This window comes from Perognathus longimembris, chromosome 21 (genome assembly GCF_023159225.1).
Source record: "Perognathus longimembris pacificus isolate PPM17 chromosome 21, ASM2315922v1, whole genome shotgun sequence".
Classification (NCBI taxonomy): Eukaryota; Metazoa; Chordata; class Mammalia; order Rodentia; family Heteromyidae; genus Perognathus; species Perognathus longimembris.
Genome location: NC_063181.1, coordinates 9,930,704 through 9,952,181, shown reverse-complemented (window position 1 = coordinate 9,952,181; position 21,478 = coordinate 9,930,704).

Here is a 21,478-nt window from a genome sequence, read left to right as displayed (position 1 = left end):
AAGCATGGAAGTAGCTTTTCTGGGAACATTTCCCAGCCTGGCGCAGAAGTAGTTCCCGTTCCTGTGCCAAATGTGTCTCCCTAGCTCACAAAATCTGGGGCTGATATGTGGTCAAGCTCTCCCAGAGCCTGGCGGACAGCTGTGAATGACGGCAGCCCACCTGCCACGTCTGATTTCTACACAGTTACCCTGGAGGGGATGGGTGCATGTGGAACTCAAGCCCAGATTCCCCTGTGGGAAAGGCGTGGGGACATCCAGGGACTCCATTTCTGCCTCATCTGAAGGCTAAGGCTACCTCACATCGATCACAGGGAGACGGGCCATACTAAGAACGATTGCTTTATTCTCTTGTTCCTGAGAGCCAATGGATCCTCTTGGTGTGCCTTTGCCAGAGTGACTGGGATGGATCCGTATAGATTCTGACGTTAGCTCACTGCCACCACAGCTCAAACTGCAAGGCAATGCGCTGAATCTCTTTAAATGAAAACCAAGTGTATCCCTGGGCTTTTAGTACTAAGAAGCACAGAGAGGACATAACTTATTTTTCCAGGCAGGCGCTCTACCACTTTGAGCCACATGCCCAAGATTACAAGTTATTTTTCGATGTTTTCCTTTCATGGTACCTAAGCCTTGCCCTGCACTTAGAGGTCTAAAATCCCCACATAGGTGGTTCCTGCAGAGTGTGGCACCTGTTACCAGAGCCGGTTGCTGCTGCAGAGAGTGAGGAACAGAGGCTTTCGTGTCTGCAGCTGTCCATAGCACTCAAGCTGCATCAAGAAAATAAGTCACGGGCTGGGATTATGGCCTAGTGGCAAGAGTGCTTGCCTTCTACACATGAAGCTCTCTGTTCCATTCCCCAGCACCACATATATGGAAAACGGCCAGAAGGGGCGCTGTGGCTCAGGTGGCAGAGTGCTAGCCTTGAGCTGGAAGAAGCCAGGGATGGTGCTCAGGCCCTGAGTCCAAGGCCCAGGACTGGCAAAAAAAAAAAAAAAAAAAAAAAAAAAGAAAAAGAAAAAGAAAATAAATCACTGCTACTTAAATGAGGTAAATCTTGAACTTCTGCAAATGACTGAATGTGCTTCAGACTCCACATCTATGCAGACCTCTGACGCAGAGGCAGAGCTTTACGCACTTGAAGAATTTTTCTTGAAACTTTTAGACCAGGGATGAGAATGCACAGAGCTGACCAATGTCCTAGACCAGAGGAAAAAAGAGTACAGATGTGAGTTTAGGAATTCTGGGACAAGTTTAGTATTGTTGTGACTGCCAGAGAGCTTCGTGTAGTTCATGGACCTCTCTCTGCTCCTTGTTTTCTTCTTATATCATGTGGACAACAAAATCTTCTATAAGGGAGATGATGAAAGCAGATATATAGGATGATTATACTATTACATATCTTCCAGTGTTATAGAATATTTGATATGTGGCATATAGTGGGAGTGCAGGAAGGAATACTATTATTAGTTATCAGACAGGTTCTGTGCACAAAGATGCCCACTGCAGCATTTTTCTTTTATAGAGGCAAAGCTTGGAAGTGGCATAAATGTATACCAATAAAGGAATGATTAAATCAATGTGAGACATTCCTATGAGAAAATGTTTTGCAGGCATTGCAAATCATAATTTTTAAAGCCATAGGAAAGTGCTCACAAAAGAAATGTCAAGTTAAATGAATCCTATAATATATGTATATATGCAAAATGAGCAACATGATACTATGCACATATCTAATTGGATAGAACTCTACCCACTTGCCCCAGAGGATTTAGAATATCTATATCTATATCTATATCTATATCTATATCTATCTATATATCCCTACAAGTTAGAGTTGTAAGTGGTGAGAGTAGAGATGGTTTTTATTTTCTACTTTATTCTATTTGGATCTCCTAGATTTTTCTACAATGAACATTTCCTGCAATTATAATGCGAGGGAAGGCAAGCACTGTGAGTTTTCAGAAATGATAGGAGAATCCCAACATCATATGATATAGGTTCCTATATGTGTACGTGTGTGTGTGTGATTTTACAAAACAACAGCTGCTGGAAAGTCTTCCCTTTTTTGTTTCCATCCATTCCAAATCTCTCCTTCTCACCCCTGCTCAGGCCGGGCACACATAGACAGCGGCGGTTCCCAGTCTCCCAGGGCAGCCTCACAGACGGGTTCTTTCAGGCAGGGGGCGTGTCCGGGGGCGTGTCCGGTCCTGGCCAGGTTGTGCTCTCTCCTCCTCTTTGTTGGCACCTCCTCTGGTATTCATCCGCTCACATGGCCTACAGAGTTCAAAGAGGTTTGTTTCTTTTCAGGCTGTTGAGTGCAGCCAGGGTAATTTAGTAGAAAAATGTCATGCTAATGCAATTCAAAGTTCAAATGATCTTTCATTTCCAGGGAAAGAAGAAAATGTGTGCAGTTGGAATGTTAAAACTCACTACTTGCCCTGCAATTCAAATAGAAATATGAGCTGCAGGGGCTACATAAGTCACATGAAGTGCGGTGAGTGAAATGCGCAAAATGAATAAAAATGATCTGGAAGCCGTTTATTAGCATTGCTGGGGGCCAGCACCAAACGAGAGAGGAGGGCGGCCTCCGCAAGCTGCGCTGGGAAGAGGGCGTGTGTGCATGAAATTACAATAATCCTCACATAATGAGAAAGGAAGTGATCAGCAAGGTCCTTGTTACCCACGTCGCCAAGGCCGCCCTCGGCTCCCCCTAGAGAGCTGTTCCCTTTCCCTGCCCACATGTCTTTGCATTCAGGTGAACTCCTGTTTGGCTTCCATGCACCTGGCAGGTGGGTGAGTTGGGGGGAGGGGGGGAGAGGCCAGGAGAGGTTGTAGGTGCCTGCAGTACTGCCTGCTCTCCCAGTGATTCAAAGGATGGATGGAGAAGGGAGCTGGCACCGGGGGCAGTGGGCAGGGCTTCGCATGGAGGGGGAGCTGAGTCTCCTCCTACTGCCTCCCAGGTCACCCGTTTCTCTCTATTGGGTAGAGAGGTGTTTGGAGAAATGAGTTTCAGTTATATATATCTTCATATGAATTTGGCACCTTGTATTTGCTCAGAAGGGATTAATGTTTTCAGTCATTATGGTTAAACTGAGCTACTGACATTTTTTATTTTCTGCCCACTTGTGGAAAAGATACTAGGCAGTTGTATGGAGGTAAATTTGACCATGTTTCTTTCTTTAGTTTTTAAAATCAAGTTTGATTTAATACTAAGAGATCATCTCTGGTTATTTATCCACAGAATCGACTTTATATCCACTAGCATGGTTATGGATTGAATTATATCTCTCCAAAGGTTATATGCTGAAGCCATGATTCCCAGCAAGCTTGAACTAGGAAACAGAGACTAGAAAGAAGTGAATAAGGTTAGTGGAGGCCATGAAGGAAGGAGCCCGACTTCCACAGGCACCAGAGGACGCAGGTGAGTGGGTATTAGAAAAGTAGTTGCCTTTAGGTTGAGAGAAGAGGCCTGAGAGCAAAACTGCTTGCCGGCTCCTTGATCTTGGATTTCCAGCCTTCAGGATTGTAAGAAATAGATTTCTGCACGCTATGCCACCCAGTCTCTGGTACTGTGTGATAATAGCTCAAACAGATGAATGTAATCTTTTGCAAACAAGCAAATTTCATGGAAACCTAACGGATCTTCATTTAGGCAAAAGACAGTACCATCACAACCCCAAGAAGCTGGAGAGATGTTCAAGTCACTTGTGTTTGTGTGAGTGTGTGTATGTGTATGTACACATTTGGACATTCTTCCTTTGCAGAATGTTAATTTTTCCATTGTTTCATCTCAGTCAATTGAACAATTTTCCTATATTTCATTGTAGGGTAGAGACTTCGTAGCAGTAAGAGGGGACATTAAGAGCTGAGAAGGAAGGAGGAAAAACCACCGTTTCTATTTTTCATTTTATATTCAGTCACAAGAGGTAAAAGAACTGTAATTATTTATACGCAGGTATCCCAATATATCTGTTCCACACTCTTTCACAAATTGACTTCCATAGACTACTAGTTCTGCAAAAGGATATGAATGGATGGGTATGAATTCTTTGGCCAAGTGAGTTCGTGAATTACTTCACACATTATTCAAAGCCTGTGTATCATGGCTCCAAGAGACAGACATGGCTTTGAGTAGACCCCACATATATTTGACCATTTCACCATTCACATTGGGATAGGCTTAGAACCACGATGCTGTGTGGAATGCTGTGGGTGAGAGGTCATGAAGTCCCCTTCTAGACCCGTGTTCCTGTTTATTTGCTGCATACTCTTCGGCTAGTCCTCTCAGGGCGCCTCAGTTACCAGCGAGGTAGAAAATGAATGGCTGGTTTGAATGACTTTGCCTTTCTATCTCTCCTCTAGCATTCTGTAATCCTGAGTCTGTGATTTCATGACTCTACTGCCTTGTATTGTTGGGCAAGGCAACCATTCCTTTTATCTATTTATATGTACAGAAATATTTGACCTTCTTTCCAGAGAGGTCTCTGGTCAAGGTTCATTCCAAGTGCTGTACAAACTGGGTTGAGCACAGTGTGAAGAATAACCCACCACCCCAGAGCTCAAGTTCTGCAACCAGAATGCTTGAGCTCAAATCCCAGTTTATACTTCTGCCATGATCTTGATCAGGCTAGTAATGTTTTGTGCCTCCGTGTCTTCAGCATTAACCTAGCGATACTTTTTTTTTCCTGTCATTGCAGTGCGAGTTAAATGAGATATGAGTAAAATGCCAAGAATGCACTTTCGTATTTAGTGATACCCAGCAAACACCAGGTATTCGTCCTTTATTTTAGCATGTCATCATCCTTACCACTCGTCTCCTCCTCATTCTATCACCATCCTCGTCCTCACCATCATTACCATAACTATCATCCCCGCAAAAGAATAACTAATAATAACAGCCACTTAATAAATAAAAAAGACAAACATAGAGTGATAGGAATGGCCCATCTATGGCTAGCCTAAAGTCCTGCAACTCTACAAAGGAGTGGGATATCCCTCTCAGATGTGTCCCATAGTTCTTGCAAGCTGCGTTAGGCACACAGACTGGTCTTGCTTTTTCTCGGTTCTCAAGCTCTCCGTTCTACAAGCCACGGTGCTATGAGGTATAGATCAAAAGATATTCACCTCTTACCTCATGTAGAGAGGTAGAAGAACTGTAGACTCCCAAACAATGAGAGAAAATCCACCGGTTGACATCGTTCTGCCTTTCTTTTCTTCACTAAGTTGGAAGAGTCATAGTTGAAGGTTCCATAGGAAAGGTTGGGCTTGATATTAACAGAGATGGTCTTGAGAGGCAAAGTGGAGAGAAGAGCATCCTGATCAAGGAAACGGAAGTAGTCGTGGAGTATTATTAGTGAAAGAAGAGGATGTGGAGTGTTGTGTGTGTGTGTGTGTGTGTGTGTGTGTGTGTGTGGTGGGATGCGTGTGCTTTGGGTAGTAGGCTCTTGAGTCTGAGGCAGAGGAATTCAGACCTCATGGGGGAGAAAAATCAGCGGAAGACAGGTTGCTTTTGCAGCTCCACTGTCTGCTTTCTCCTTGGGAAAGTAGAAAGGTCACACAGCCAAAGTGAGTCATCATTCTTTCCCACTCACTTAGCATTTAGCATAAATCAATGTTTGCCTTGGGTGAACGGGCAGGTAGTTATTTGCCAGGCTGGATGAAATCGCACAGCGGGACATGGGTGCCGCAGGCAGCCCCCTCTCCTAGCCGGTTTCCCCGGAGGAAGCCTGCCAGCCCTGGAGGATGGCTGGGGAGAGTACCCCTGGAGAAGAGCGAGAAGGGCGCCCTCACGTGGCGGGGACTTGCAGAAAATGCTGGTTTCCGAAAGCCCACAGGTGACTGTGTAGATTGTATCATAGGGCAGGGAGAGTTGCTTTCACACGGATTAATAAAACAGGAATAAATCAGTCTCCTCTTGTGTCTCTTCGACAGTTGCACTTCAATCTGGGGCTTTGAAAAGTCCATTAAACATGATCACTCTGCCCCTATCAATTACATCAGCCCTGTGCCCTCCGCTGTCAGTCGTACCCGCCTCGCTCTGCCTGGTCGCCAACACGAAGCGATCTGCTATTTAAGCAGGAATGATCTTTCATTAAAATCTGTATATTATTTAATGCCCTCTGCTCCTTGCCTCTGCCTTCATGCTCTTTCCAGCGGCTTCTCAGCCAGCATTTTAATCTGCTTTGGATGCTACGTGGGGAGAAATGCACAGCGTACCCCAGTGGGAGCCGTGGCTTTCGGTGTCCCCATATCTGGAGTCCCGTAATTTATGGTGCTATTGGGCTGGGGCATTGCAGCGCCTTAATTGGGCCTTGTGGTAAAGTTTGGCTGGGGAGAAATCATTGTGCTTAGAAATCGTTCTGCTTTCATGGTCTCTGATTTCCTGGAAGTTTTTCTTTTCTCTCTCTTTTTTTTTTTTAAGCCAGAACCATTTCCCAGAATAAATGTTGCATGAACAGGAGAGAAGGAGCAGGAGGATTGGTTCAGACATCAGCAGTGTATTCCTATAGTTTGGGAAGTTCATTGATCAACTGGCAAATAACTGTAATCCCTTAACACAGGTACAAATATTTGTAGTCACCACATGTGAGACATAATGCTAGGGACTGTGGAGGGCATCTTGTGTGAGTGAAATTTTGTTCCTTCAACACTTAAAATGTAGCAACTTCTCAAGTCTTCGCCAAATGCAAGCTGAGCATTTGCCCTAGTATCTAAGGCCTCGTCTAGATATCCCAGCTGCTTTTGTACACGTGTCTCACAATCCCACCAACCTGGGTTGCCTCCATAATAGTTTCATCTGACTGAGGACAAATGCCTTTGGGACCTAGCGACAGTAGTCCTGCTACTCTGCCTACTCAATTTTATGCATGTTTACAAGTCTGTTTCCTAGACCATGAAGTGTCTTCAGGCTCAGTTGTGTGTGAACTTTCTTCTATCAGACCCCCATAGCACTTTGTGTTGCTTTTGTTTTCTTTCAAGAGCCATGGTTGGCAGAGTACAAAGATGAAAAAATATTTGCTGATTGATGAATGGAATCATGTTGAAGCACTCTTAACAATACCATAGGACTGTAGGTAAAAGTGGTGGGGAGAAGACATGGTTTGAACTAAGATACCAAGTCTGAAAATGAAACCAACAAGGGAACTTTTCATAAGCAGATAGAACAGTAAGACTTTGAACATGTACAGGCTCCTTTCTATACATGAGTGATTTTTTTTTTCTTTTTACAAACAGATTGGAATGTATCAAGCTGAGATGAGTGTTGCTCTTCAGAACAGTCCCCTTCAGAGACCCACTTCACTGTGCCTGCCGCCTAACAAATTATTAGTAATAAGATACCAGCCCTTGGCGTTCCCACTCAAACCCACCGCCCCATTCCTGCTGTTGTAACACGAGCTAGTCAACATAATTTCCACTCATCTCAAAGTGGGGGCACTGTCAAGATCTACAGGACTTTGATGAACACTTGGGAAATGGGAAAAGGCCAACTGTGCCCATGAGGAATTTACAACCACATCAGAGAGAAGTCTATGCAAACCTGCCTTTGTGGAAGTGCTGGTATATGTCATGCGTACAGGAAAAGTGTCCCAATTTTATGGGGGACAGCTGAACAGAATGAAAGGCCAGAGGTGGAAAAGATAAAGCCCCCCCCGACAAAGACTTCAGAGAGTGGGAGCAAGCACTCTGGCACTCTGGCTTCGGAGTTTAAAATGTCTACAATCATCTCCTGCTGTCTCATGTCCACAATCTCACCCTTCTCTCCCCACACCTCCTTCACGTTAATCTTGCTTCCCATCTCTTCATTTTGGGTACCTCTTACCAGAGTACTCTCAATCTCTTGAGGGGAATAAAATCACTTCAGTCCATTTTGTCTTTTTGCTGTCAGAAGGCCACCTGGGCCTATCTCGTTATTAGCTTCCAAGCAGATTGCTTTTGTCTCCAAGTTCAGCCTGTAGGTAGAAGAACTCAGTTCCCTCCGCTTCTTTCTCTGCCATATTGTCCAGCGATTGGTAACTGTGAAACAACAGACTGCCACCAAACTGAGAAGCTTCAAACATTCACGACGTTACCATTGTTCATGACTGTAGGGGACATGAGCCTGAGACGAGCAATTATTCTGTCTCCCACGGCATCAATAGAGGCCATTCACTAGTGCCCACTGCACAATTTGCAGGTCTGAAGAGTTCAAGGTGGCTGCTGCTCTCTTGCGTCCACCTTCATGATGTGGCCAGAAGGCTGAGCTCCGCTGAGATGGCTGAGCTCCCAGAATGCAAATTCCAGGAGAAAGTGGAAAGCTGCTAACTCTCTTAAGGTTGGATCTGGAAATGGGCACCATCCCATCATCTCTATTTTAGTGATCATGCAATCAAAGAGTCAAGTGTGTGCGTGGGGGGGCGGGGGGGAATCAGACTCCACGTTCCGTATGGAGAAAGCATCAAAAAGAAATTGTGGCCATTTATAATCACTCATACATTTCTACTTCTCACTCAGATCGTGGGGGCCTTAATGGGAAGGTCTTAGTTCTGCCCATTTGCCATGGGAACTGGCAGGAAGCCATACATGTTTCTAGGCCTCAGAGCTCCCTCAGTGATGAAAGATCTTGTGGTTCTCAAAATGCGATCCCCTGGCCACTCGCGGCAGCTTCCTCAAGGAACTCGTTAGGGAAGCAAATTCTCAGGTCCGGTTGCAGAATCCTGGGCCAGACCCCCAGCAGTCCGTATTTGACAGAGCCCTTCAGGTGATCTTGATGCTCATGAAGGCTAGAGAACCTGGGGCCAGGTGATCTCCAAGGTCTCTTGCATCTCCCTTTCTGAGGGTCTGGGGACAGAAGCCCCTTCTCATCCCACACCATCAGAAGGGGTAGTCAGTTAATTAAAGAAAATAATTAGCTTCAAGAAATTCTAGACACAAATACTTGACAGGAATGTTAAACAGATCCTGTCCAGGATGTGGGCATTAGTAGAATGGAGGAAGGTGAGGGGGTGTGAATATGGGCAAAGTATTTTCTAATATATGTGAAAATGGATCAGTGAAATTTGTTAAGAGTGATGAGAAGTGGAGGGAGAAAGGGGCCAGTTTGGTCAATAGACACAAAGTTATAGTGAGGAAGAATAAGCCCTGTTTTATTTTGTTACAAGGTAGGATACCAGTCTATAATAATATATTTTACATTTCAAATAATAGTAATAATAGTAATAATAATATATTGTACATTTCAAAATAGTTAGAGGAGAAGATTTTAGATGTTCTTCTTACCACAAAGAAATGACAGGTGTTTGACGTGATACTCTGATATTCAGATTCAATCATAACACAATTCATGCATGTTTAGAAATACAGTACCATATTATATTCCACAAATATGTGCAGTTTTGATTTTACTTAACCTACTTATAGAGTCTTGCTATGTAGCCCAGCCTAGTTTCAAACTTGCAATGATCCCACTTTTGCCTTGTGAGTGCTGAGATTACAGGTGTGTGCCATATACCAAAGGAAAACTTCTAACCGAAGAACAAAAAGTAACTTTCACTCAGTTACAAGAAACAAAAGCCAGGGGCTGGGGATATAGCCTAGTGGCAAGAGTGCCTGCCTCGGATACACGAGGCCCTAGGTTCGATTCCCCAGCACCACCACATATACAGAAAACGGCCAGAAGCGGCGCTGTGGCTCAAGAGGCAGAGTGCTAGCCTTGAGTGGGAAGAAGCCAGGGACAGTGCTCAGGCCCTGAGTCCAAGGCCCAGGACTGGCCAAAAAAAAAAAAAAAAAAAAAAGAAACAAAAGCCAGTTACATTCTTATACTTACACTCTTATCCAGTGAGGCACTCAGTACTGTCTATCAGTTAGGGCCCCATGCAGAGGCAAGCTACAGAAACGTTGACTACTCTTTGTGCTTCAAAAAGTAATAAGGGATTAGTTTATTAAATGTAACCTGTGCTCTGGAACGAGGTAGTCTCTAGGAGCACCTGCTCAGGCAGGTCATCAGAGAGGAAGAGTCATCCTTTCGCCTCACTCTATTAACTTTATCATCCTTAGCTTTTGCCTTGTAGTGCAAGATGGTGGCCATGCCTTCAAGGCCCTGTTCATGGCAAGGAGAAGAGGGAAAGCAAAGAAATAAAGTGGATGACACTAAGCCTGTTCCTGGAAAGACCTTGAAGCAGAGCTATCTTTTCTAGCACTTTACACCTAGTACTTTATATAATTGGTGGCCACTTCTTTTTAATAGTATCTTTGCTTAAGAGTCCTACCCAACAATTTCTGCTTTGTATCATTGAAACTGGGTGCCCTGGGGCTGGGAATATGGCCTAGTGGCAAGAGTGCTTGCCTCATATACATGAAGTTCTGGGTTTGACTCCTCAGCACCACATATATAGAAAAGGCCAGAAGTGGTACTGTGGCTCAAGTGGCAGAGTGCTAGCCTCGAGAAAAAAAAAGAAAAAAGAAGCCACGGATAGTGCTCAGGCCCTGAGTTTAAGCCCTACCCTCGTCTTGGGGGGGAGTCTGAGAAACTATATACTTTCACCTGAGTGTAGTTGCTACCTCTTAACAAACATCCTTGGCTACAGATAGAAAGAGGTAAGAGTAGAGTGAGTAAAGTCTTCTATAATGCCTAAATTCAAGGTTGTGCATCATCACTAAATTGTACTACTGCATATGTAAAGCCTTTGGGCTTCAATTGTTTTAGGGGTAGTTAAGTAATCAAAGAAAGGAAGGTATTCCTCTTTTGGAGGGACGCTTCCGGTCATACGTCTTTCCAGCCCCAGTTTCAATACCACAACCTTTACAAAACCTCATTCATCAGCACCACACTTGTCTTTGGCCCTGTTCACTTGGCATTGATCTTGGGCAGTGATCCATCCATACCCCAACTGACTTATAAGTTCCCGGAGGAATGGGATCGTATTTCCCACCCCCTCCTCCTTTTCATCCCATAAGGACTCTAAACAGGAGTGAACGTGCTATAGGTGCACATTCCGTATTTATTGCTTGGTTCACAGGAAATGAAGTCATGGAGGTAACCTTGAGCTAAGTTTCTGAGATCAAATCTAGGTAAGGGAATAATGGGAGAGAAAACAGAAAAAGCCACCTTTTAAGTTTATCCTTTAATGCATTTATAGAATACTTAGGTTATTCCAGACCAAGGGGGCAAAAAAACCTATCGTCTGTCTTTATTCTAACAGTACAGATAGACTCAAATACCAACAAGATAATTTAGCAGCTATGTCCCACATAGAACACCTTCCACCTGCCTAGCACGTGGACCAGGTAGAGATCAGGACGCACGTTGTTTCCAGTCATCAGACTTCATCTTCCCCATCCATCATGTGACCCCCCCCCCCCTTGCTCCTCGAAGTAGTCCTTTCCTGTCCTGGTACACTTGAGGAAATGGAGGCCCAGGGAGATGGGGGGATGCTCTGGTTCTCTGTCTGGCTAGGAATGGCTGGGTTCTGTGCTGTGCGTCTCCTGTTCCTCCCACAGCCAGCGCTAACAGTTCAGGGGAGTGGTGAGGCTGTCTCCTGAGAGAGGTAAGTGGAAGGCAGAGCTTCTATCCCGAGGGCTCAAGGCCTCTTATCCATGGTACCTTTTTTTTTCTGTTATTGTTGTTAAGTGAAGCAAGGAGCAGGAGCAGGGAGAGAGCTATGGGCAAAGTCAGGATACTTGCAGACTTTATACATTGTTGAGTTTTTTTTTTTTTTAGATTCTTTTTTTTAAAATTAAAACTGTGATAAGATTTCGTTACCAAGCAGCATTTGGTAAGAGGTCCACTGGTTTTGGTAAACAATAAACATTTTTATAACAGTTTGTACAGTTGGGTGGTGCTCCAAGAAAAATAGAACACACATTGGCTCAAACCTCAGACGGGTTGGGAAGGTGGGTTGGGAAAATGGCTAAAATGAAGTAACCTCAAAATCACAAACTATTTTTGTTACATATATTTATAATGAAGTTAAATCAGCACTAATACCAAATTAGTTGTCTGCATGCTGTTAGTAATTATAAAATCTAGCTATCCTGAAAAGCTGCAGTGACTTTCTGAAACCTGGTGACTGTTCTGTTCTTTTTCATGAGTTAAAGATATCAGCAAACAGTGGTTTTCTCATCATGTCTTTATTACCAAATTTTATTGGCAGCCACACTCCTACTGTGTCCAATGACACCTGTCCCACTACCATAGCAAAATAGTTGTGGCAGCTGATGGCTTGCAAAGCCTAAAATATTTGATACTCTGGTCCAATATATAAAATGTTTTGGCCTAGTGGTAGAGTGCTTGCCTCGCATACATGAAGCCCTGGGTTTGATTCCCCAGCACCACATATATAGAAAAAGCCAGAAGTGGCGCTGTGGCACAGTGGTACAGTGTTTGTCTTGAGCAAAACAAAGTCAGGGACAGTGCTCAGGCCCTGAGTCCAAGGCCCAGGACTGGCAATAATAATAAATAAATAAATAATATAAATTGCACACTCCTCCTCGGGGGTAGAGGCTTCCTCTCTCAGCACCTCTGTTGATCAACACTCTGATTCCAGTGCTCAAAGCTTAGTCTACTTTCTTGCTGTTGACAAACACCTGAATTTTTCTCATATATCCTGTGCCTTGATGTCGACAGGACATCCAGTGATTTGAACATTCATTGAATGCCTAGGGGCAAGACAGAAAGTTAGGCATGAGTGCCTTGGGCAACAGGTCGTCAGGAAAATGTTTAGCAGCCTAGCAGTGGGTCTAAGAGGAGAAGGGGCAACTCCCACAGAGCTGCACAAGGACCAACTCTGCAGTGCCCAGAAACTGAAGGTTGGATGATGTAGTCACTAATCGCTTCCAGTGTCATACTTTTGTTGGGGACCATCTCACATATCCAGAAATAATCTTCTTCAAAGTCAAAGTACGGAAAAATGATATTGAATGTCTGAATGTATAAGCGTGCACGTTGTGACTTCCATGCTGCCTGGCAGTTAATACACGAGCAGGAAATACTTGTTGAGTGCTCTGTAGGATCTACCTGAGAAGGCTCCTACACTCTACCTTCTTGCCCAGTTCTGTTTTCTTATTCAAGTGTAATGACAGCAACATGAGGAAAACATGTTTTGTTGTGGTCTGAATATTCATGGCCCCCCCCAAAATTCATAGGTTAAATGATCATCACCAAGGCGATGATGCCCCCCCCCGACCCCATGGTGATGGTATTAGAATTCTAGGGTGATGATGTGGACTCTAGGAGATGATTAGGACATTGGGTCAAGGTTCCATTAAATGAGATGAGTGTTCTAAGAAATGAGTACAAGAGACTCCTTCCTCTTGCATCATATGAGGTTACATGAGCAGGCAGCCATCTTTGAGGAGACACTAAATCTTGAGGTCCCTTGACCTTGGACTCTCCATCTATCACACCCATGAGAAATCAATTTTTTGGGGGTTGGGGAACCACCTAGCTTGTGGCAGCCTGGAAGGACTTCCTGCCAGCCTGCCAGAACTTCCTAAAATCCGAGGAATACAGAGCTGCTCTGTATTTATGGTATGCCAAGCAGACTCAGGATTTAAAGTTAGGACTGTGTCTCTTCCAGACACAGTTGCCTCAGTTTCTCATTCTTCCCACTCTGGTTCTCCCACAAGACCCCTGGACTTTGCTGTCATGGTGAAAGGGATGATATTGTGCTCATGAACAGACACGTTGAATGGTAATCTCTTTGAATAGCTACTTAAAGACAATAAAAATACAAGAATAAGAAGGAAGAAAGTGACTCCCCTCTGAGCACTCTGTGAATCCCAAGCTACCAGCTTTCCTCTGCTTTTCTATGGAGACATGTCTGCCATCTTACATTTGGGTTTGGTGATGGTTCACACATGACATGAATAGCAGAGCAGGTCTTAAAAGTGTGTTGCAAAGTGACAACTTCAGTGGGAAGGTACTTCGGCTATTTCCCCAGGAAAAAAAAAACAGGTCAAGTAAACAATAAAAGTCCTGATGTGGGAGAAAGAAGAACTAGTAGAGCCGTGGACTCAATTGTGTTCGTATCGTTCATATGCTGCTGGCATTTGGGATGGGACACTTGAGAAGGGACTGGTGCTCTTATAAGAAGAAACTAGATCTCTATTTGTCTCTCTATCTGTCTCTCTCCATATGTCTTTCTCTGTCTTTTTGTTTGTCTCTATATCTTTCTGTGACAGTCACGTGAACACAGCAAGATGGAATGGTGGCCTGGTTATAGGCAAGAAAAGAGGCCTTGGAATGAAACTTCCCTTTCTAGCACCTTAACTTGGATTTCCCAGTCTCTGGAAACTGCTCTGTCTAGCTTACCATTTTTGTAAATTAGAAAGAATGTGTATTTGTAAATATCAACTGTGGGTATGGCAAAGCTTTTTTCTAACACGGCAACTTTTAATTGTGATAAAATATGCACTAGTAATAGTTTACTGTCCATCTATTTTTAATCGTATAGTTTAATGACTAAGTAGACTCACACTGTTGTGCAACCATCGCACCATCTATTTCTGGATGAAAGAAAATCTTTTTATATTGAAATACTGTATTGATTCAACACTACTTCCCTCTCCCCACATTCTCAGCTTTTGGGAAACACCATCCTACTTTTTTTTTTAATTAGTCAGGGGGCTTGAACTTGGGCCTGGGCTCTGTCCCTGCACTCTTTTTGCTCAAGGTTAGTGCTCTACTTACTTTGAGCCATAGCACCACTTCTGGTTTTCTAGTAGTTAGTTGGAGATAACAGTCTCACAGACTTTCCTGCCTGGGCTTGCTTTGAACCACCATCCTCAGATCTCAGCTTCCTGTGTAGCCAGGATTATAGGTGTGAGCCTCTAACACCGGGGCCCCATTCTATTTTCTATCTTGGAATCTGACAACTGTGGTTATTAGACAGAATGGAATCAGATAGTATTTGTCCTTTGATGCCTGGTGATTGCATTCAGCAGGGTATACTCAGGTTTATCTATGCTGTGACATGTCCTGCTTATAACGTTTACAGTGTTAGAGGGGCCAAGATCTGGAGCAGAGTGATGGACAAACCACCCAGCTGTTTGAGGATGCACAGTCCAGGCAAAGGCAACAGAGTGCCAAGACTCCAAACTTCAGGGTGTCTAGAGGAGAAAGGAGGCTGGGGGTAGGGTAAGTGCTGAGGGTAGAGTAGGTGGGGATAAAAATAATAGATGGCGTGGTTGAGAGCCATTGAAGGAATCGATCCAAGGGTGGGACGCAGGGGATGGAGTCCAGTCGTATCTTTCAAGGCTCAGGAGCAACTCAGGAGCAGCTTAGGAGCAGCGTTGTGGTGGGCAGGTTTGCCTGCTAGTGCTTCCCTCTTCCTTGTCTGCAGTTCCATCCATGTTGTGAATTCTGACAGCAATGGCTAGCGCCTCTGCGATGTAGACCCTTCATGGTGACTGGCGTAGACTAGCAAGATGTGCTGCGTGAAAGAACCAGTGGGTGAGTGGATCCTAGTGAACCCTTCTAATGAGCCTGTGTCCTTTCCCTCGGCACACTCGCCAGAGTCTCCCCTAGGAGTATAGGCCCTGCCACTTGGGAAACCCTCTACCGCTAAGGACAAGGGCTATGGTGATCTGTCCACCATGCTTGGCAAAGAACTTGCTACTCCATTATCAAAACCCAGAGAGCTGTGGTCCACGACGTGGTCTCAGAGGGAGTCACTGATCTAAACCCCTGACCATCTATGCCAAGACCGTTGATCTGCCATCGCTTCTCCTGCCCATTCTGCACACGTGCTTCACGTGCTAGGAAACCTGCTTGCCAAGTGCCTCCTCGTCTGGAGGCTTCTAGAAAGCATGGAACAGCTTGCAGTTCTGTCCACTGAGGGCCCATCTGTCCAGCTCACAATGTCACGACGTGGAGCTATCTTAATTTAACCCAACCCAGGGATTCTGTGAGATTAGGAGGAATGTGTAGTCAGAAGGCAAGGAAATCTTGGACAGGTGTTGTTCTGTCAGGCTGTTCACACCCACCTGAGCTTCTCTGAACCCCAGAACCACGAGAACAAAACTTGAGTCATCAGATGCCTGAGACATGTTTTCCCTGTGGTCCTCCCTCCTGTACTGTGTGTTAATACTGTGCCCCAGGTGTTTCTGGGAAGACACGGAATTAATCTGGGAGGGTGGAAGGGAAAGAAAACTGGAACCAGATTGCTTTCTGCACAGAAAATATTTTCAAATATGTGAAGAGTAGGAGGGCTTTCTCTCCTGTGTGTCCCATTTTAGCACAGAAGTCTTATTCCGTGTATGAAGCTGGATGGAGGGGTGAGGGCAACAGGAGAGCCATGCCGGCTCTGTGCCCCTCATCCAGCAATGGGAACTGTCAGGGAGGCAGGGAGACGATCCCATCCCCAGCCCATTTCTTCTTCTGGGTGTGGAAGTCACTTAGCAGGGAGGGCAGAGATAGATCCCAAGCTTAAGTCTTCAAACGGAATCACAAAATGGGCATGGCTTGATTTTCTTTTTCACATTGGTTTGAGCGCCCTAACCTGGGCTGACAACACCTTCTGCAGCCTTTCTAAGGTCTTCAGGCTGGTGGTGCACTTAAAGCAAACAGATTAAAACAATAACAACAATGGTCATCCCAGTTACTCAGAAGGCACAGAGATCAGGAGGACCACAGCTTGTGACTCCATCTCAACAAATCAACAGAAGGTGGTGGTTCAAATCTATCATTCCAGCTACTTAGGGAACATAGGTAGGGGAAATCTTGGTGCAAAGCTAGTGTGTCAAATCAAAAGGCAAGACTTTCTGAAAAATAAAGCAAAAAGGCCTGGAGGTGTGAACTCTACCCAGGTGTTAAGAGTTCTTGCCTAGCAAGTACAAAAAGTTCAAACCCAAAACAAAATGAAAAAGATGGCTGGGTTCTGAAATCCTGCACTCACTACTTGTTCATGGGGCCATTTAAAAGTTCCAAGCCTTGGGCAGCTCATTGGTGATCCAGGCATAAATACCAGCATCTCCAGTAAACAGTGGCTCTGAAAATGGAAAGGAAGCATTTGCCATGGCTGTATATCAATGACACTGCTGATTATGATCGTGGTCTTTTGAGGAGGAAGGTTGCTGAGGTGACACCATGACCCAGCATCAAAATTCACATATCCGCTTCCACTTCGCACGTAGTGGCCTTCTCAGCCAAGCAGGCCTGCGGTAATTTATGCAGCAGATTTTTCTTATATTCTTCCTGACTCTTTCAGTCTAATATCTTTTCAGTTTTAATTTGCATCAGCCCACAGCCTATCTTTGCCCATCTTTACTCCATCATCTAGGTTTTAAATGCATGAGATGCTAAAACCATTAACAAACCAGGGACTTTACAGAATAACACAGACACCGCAGCAGCCTGGAATACTGAGCAGGAAAGCCTTCCTGTCTGCGAAGGTGATGAGTCCTTAGCAAGCATCCTCGGTGTGGGCCTGCAGCTGTGTGGGATGGAGTACAAGGCGCATGCCAAGCCCACAACAGACCCATCTGAAAACAGGAAGTGTGCAAGGGGGAAAGGTAATCCTCTCTGGGAAGACCTGCTCCCTCCCCCCACCTCCTTTTTTTTTTATCACCTCTTCCAAGTCTTATGCTAAAAGCAAGTAACTTGGAAGGGTCAGATGAGGTAAAGAGAGCCCATCGAGAAAGCAATTTCATCTCCTGTGGAAAAGTCCAGAGCTGCCAATTCCCCAACTCAGATTTTAGCTTTTTATATGAACCCAGAGGCAAGCAAGGAAGAAGGAATCCGTGTGGACAGAGTCTCAGAGAGCTTGTGGAGAGCAAGGCAGGAGCCCTGGATTCCCATGAATCTCATCTGCGTGTGAGGGTACAGCCTGCCCTTGTCTGGCCTTGACCTTGTGGCTTTGCACAATGTCGAGCAGGTTGGGCTTGAAGACCAGGTCTCTCTGTTTCCTTGTTATTTGCAGCACGTTTGATCCTGTGCTCTCTCCTCTGTGCCGGGCACAGGGCAGGTGAAATGGGGGCTGCGGGGGAGGGCTTTCCATTTCCTTTTCATTCTAGGATGCACCCCTGGTGTCTGCCTGCCTGAGGACCAGGGGGACTCAACTTCCAGAATTGTGAGATGGTTTCTGACCCCGCATTTTTCCTTCAAGGGTGTTTCTCGTCCCATGGTTGCCAACATTGGCTGAAGCCAGGGGCATCGGAGCCAGCGTCCCCACTTGGCTAGAGAGACGTGCTGATGTGCTCGGGGGCCACACGTCCCCTTGTGCTGACTGGCATGGGGAAGAAAGGAAGGAGCTGGCGGCGGCGCTCGGGTGGTCGAGGGAGCCAGAGGTCTGGGACGAGAGAGATAGCAAGTTGCTGCCTTCCAGGTCCTTTGTGGAGAAAGGCAGAGGATGTGGCCCTAGCAGGTTGAGCAGTGCTGTGGGCTGTCAGGAGAGGCCGCTTGGCTGCTGGGTCCGAAAGCCTCCCACAGGCTGCAGGAGAAGGGAGAGGGCCCCGGGTCCACACAGAGCTCAGCACTGTCCCGGGGGCTCACCCACAGGGCTGGTGAACTGCAAGACTTCAGAGTGGCGGGGTCTGCTCCAATCCCCTCCCCCATCTCCATCCCTAAGCCCCTTCCAGGGCTGAATTTCTAATGAAGAAGTTGGCCAGGCTGAATTCATATTCGCTGCGATAATTATGCTAACATTTGTAAACGGAGAGAAGAGACTAATTTATATGGTGGGTGCCGGGTGAGCCTCTGATGCTCCAATTACAGGACAAATTTCCCTGTGAAGTGACTGCCAGAAAATGCCCTCGTTGTTATTCCGACAACAGGAGCGAACTCGTTACTCTTTCCTTTTAGAACAAAGAAGGAAAGAAGTAAAAGGCAATTGGCTCCTTCCCTTAATAACCTGACTTGATTCTTTTTGCTAAGACTGAAGATGCCTAATGAGGTAGGTTCTGGGTCCAGAACAAATGAAGGATATTAAGCCTGGCTTAAGTGGCTGTTTTTGGCTACATAGAGATTTCCCATGTAACCCCCATGCCTTCCCCTCATTAACATTGTACAGGAGGAGTGCAGTACACTTGCTACAGTTGATGAGCCAAGTGTGGACACATTGTTATTAAATATGTCCACTATTAGAGTGTCATAAAGAATAGTTCCATTGCCCTAGTGGATATGTTGCCCGTCTTCCTACCTGCTTCATATCCCAGCTCCTTGCCACCACTTTTGTTTTTTCTGTTTCTTTGGTTGGTTTTGGTGATGACCCTGGGGCTTGAACTCAGGATCTGGGCACTGTTCCTGCATTTTTTCACTCAAGGCTAATGGTCTATCTCTTGAGCTACAGTTCCACTTATGATACATACTTACTTAATTTTGTACTTTATTGGCAGTAACCATCCCACAGACTTTCCTGCCCAGGCTGTGTTTTTGAACTGTGATCCTCAGACCTCCTGAGTAGCTAGGATTCCAGATGTGAGCTCCTAGCATCCCACAGGACATTTTCTTTTTAGCACCTTTTTTCCTTTGCAGTTTAATTTGGCTTTTGCCTTCACCTCTCTGCGATGGAATCAAGTCTCCTCTGTCCTTCCTGGTCATGTAGACACATCCGTGTAACTGAGAGGCCTTGATGTGCAAGATAAAATGCTTCTCATTTAGCACGTGGGATAGATCCACAGTCTGTCCGCCCAGAGGGGAAAGATTGGATCTTTGCAGATGCCTTGGTTCAATCAAACACATTTAATCACTAAATGCTTTTCTGATGATGGGCTAGGGATGATTTCTTTTTTTTTTTTTTATCATTTAAGCCTATTCCTATTAGTTCCTGATACATTCCAGATAAGGAAACATGAGAAGAACACAGAGGCAAGGCCTTCTAGTTTTGTTTTGCTTTATTTATTTGTCCCCTTGGATGCAGATGCATCGTGGTTGGTGTGATGGGGGGCTGGGCTCGGGGTCTCCCTGACCCAGAGTCGCTGGGTCGCCACGGAGGGAGGGGACTCTGGGGACTCTGGGACTCTGTTCTGTCCCAGATCACCTGGAGACAGAGAGCAAAGGGGCCCTTGTGGAGGTTAGGCTGTGTTCTCCTGCTTGTGTTATCCCTCAGATTTATGACCACTAGTAGCACTTATCAAAAGTGACGTTTATTGGGTGTGAAATGTTTTCATTTGTTAGATAACACAAGCTGTTTAGCATTAAAGAGACTTTCACACAGCACCATCTCCTCTGTCATTAGAGACCTCCTAGGATTAATTACTGAGATCTATGCCCCCACGCTCGCATGCCTCCCAGAACCGTAAACTTATAAATCACACATGAGCTGATTGCCAAGAATTTTCCCTCAAAGCCATTCTCTTTCTGTAAGGGGGATGGGGCCAAGTCAAGTGAGCAGTCAATAGCTCAAGATGAGCGCTCCCTGGAGAATGGGTTTCTTGGTCTCAGCGCCAAGGCTAACCCTGCTTCTCACCTACTGGAAGTTGTTACAATAACACCTTATATCTCGTTGCTGTTCTCTGCAGCCCTTTAAAGCATTTTATCCACAAAAAGTGCTTTCTTTCTCATTACTGGGCCTTGCTACCCTCTGTAACACCTTTGTTACCCAGTAGGTCCTTAACAATGGCCCTAGAAGAATGGGAGCCCCAGGAAGAACAAGGATCTGTTGGGATCTTAGACGTGGGTGTGTTGCTTATCTCAAATCATGAAGCCTCTCCAGAGCGAGCTGGCTCCAGGAGCCCTGTCTCTTTTCTAAATGTAGTTCACCTCTGTTCTGACTCATTGTATAACATAATAATGTCTGGACTCCTGGATGTCCACCTGACCCAGAGCAGAACTCTCGGTCTACTTAAATGCAGCACTTTTTAGGGGAATGTTATAGTTTGAATATACCCAGGGTTCAGGCTGAACACTTGGTTCCTAGCTGGTGGTGTGTTTTTTTTTGGAAGGGTCTAGAAATGTTACTAGATGGTTCCTAGCTAGAGGAAGTAGGTGAGGTGGGTATGTGATATCTGGGGCTATGTCGTGTCCTTGATTTCCTCCTTTCTGGTTCCTGGCCACCATGAGGAATAATCTCCTCCAAGTGTTTCTGCCGCTATGACGTTTAGCCTCATCTCCAGTTTAGAAACATGAAGCACCCTATCTCTTCAACCAGGAGCCGAGTTAAATTCTCCTTTTTTACTTTTTTAAAAATTGTTTTTCTCAGGAATTTGTCATGGCAACACCAAGTCTGACTATGTAGGGACCAGGTTACAAACAATGTATCTTTAAATATAAGGAAATTGGCCAGGAGCAGTGGATCAGAATTACTTCACGTGAAGGTGGCGTTTGTACAAAGGACAAGAAATTATCAAAGCACTTTGGTCACTAAATTGCATTAAAGTGAACAGCTAGAATTTTTGTGGCCATTTATACACCCTGATGTACATTAGGTAAAGTTTCTTGAATCTTGTGTCATATGTCCACTGTGGAACTTAAAAACACCACATGCACCACAATCCCAAAGTACGTGTATGTAAATTCACCCAAAAGATGACTTGTTGCTAATGCAGTCTAAGGCATGATTACCTT